A 670-nucleotide genomic window follows, 5' to 3' on the forward strand; every position below is an offset into this window, starting at 1 on the left:
CTTCCGACATTTCCCAGAGCCTGTGCTGTGGAGCTGGGAGCAGAGGCAGTCAGTGAGATTAACTGAGGTAGGGGACTGCTTTGGACCTCTCACTGCCTTTCAACTACCCAGGTACTTCCCAGTCAGGCTCCTCTCACATCCCTTCCTCACCATTATCCCCACAGTCTGCACTGTGGAGTGGGGAGTGGCAGCAGTCATTGAAACCAACTGGTGCAGGAGACTGCCTTGAATCTTCCACTGCCTTCCAACTACTCAGGTACATCACAGGTAGGTTTCTCCCACATCTCTTCATTGCCCCCAGTGCCTGTGCTGCAGAGTGGGGAGAAGTGGCAGTCAGTGAGACCGACTGAGGCAGGAGACCACCTTGGACCACTCACTGCCTTCCAGCTACCCCAGGTACATCTCAGACAGGCTCCTTTCACATCTCTCCATTGCCATTACCCCCAAGATTCTGTACTGTGGAACATAGAGCAGTGGCAGTCAGACCAACTGAGGCAGAAGACCACTTCACACCTTTAGCTATCTCTGCCCACTCAAGAATAGTTTGAGACTTTGTGTTTTTCTGAATTGCATAGTGCTACTCATGGTGTGACTCTTACTCTCTTCCCTAGCATAAACTCTCCAGCCCAGCCCCAGGTGCACCTGGTCCCAAGAGACTGGGTAAAAAAGC

This window comes from Tupaia chinensis, unplaced genomic scaffold (assembly GCF_000334495.1).
Source record: "Tupaia chinensis unplaced genomic scaffold, TupChi_1.0 Scaffold140338_1, whole genome shotgun sequence".
Taxonomy (NCBI): Eukaryota; Metazoa; Chordata; class Mammalia; order Scandentia; family Tupaiidae; genus Tupaia; species Tupaia belangeri.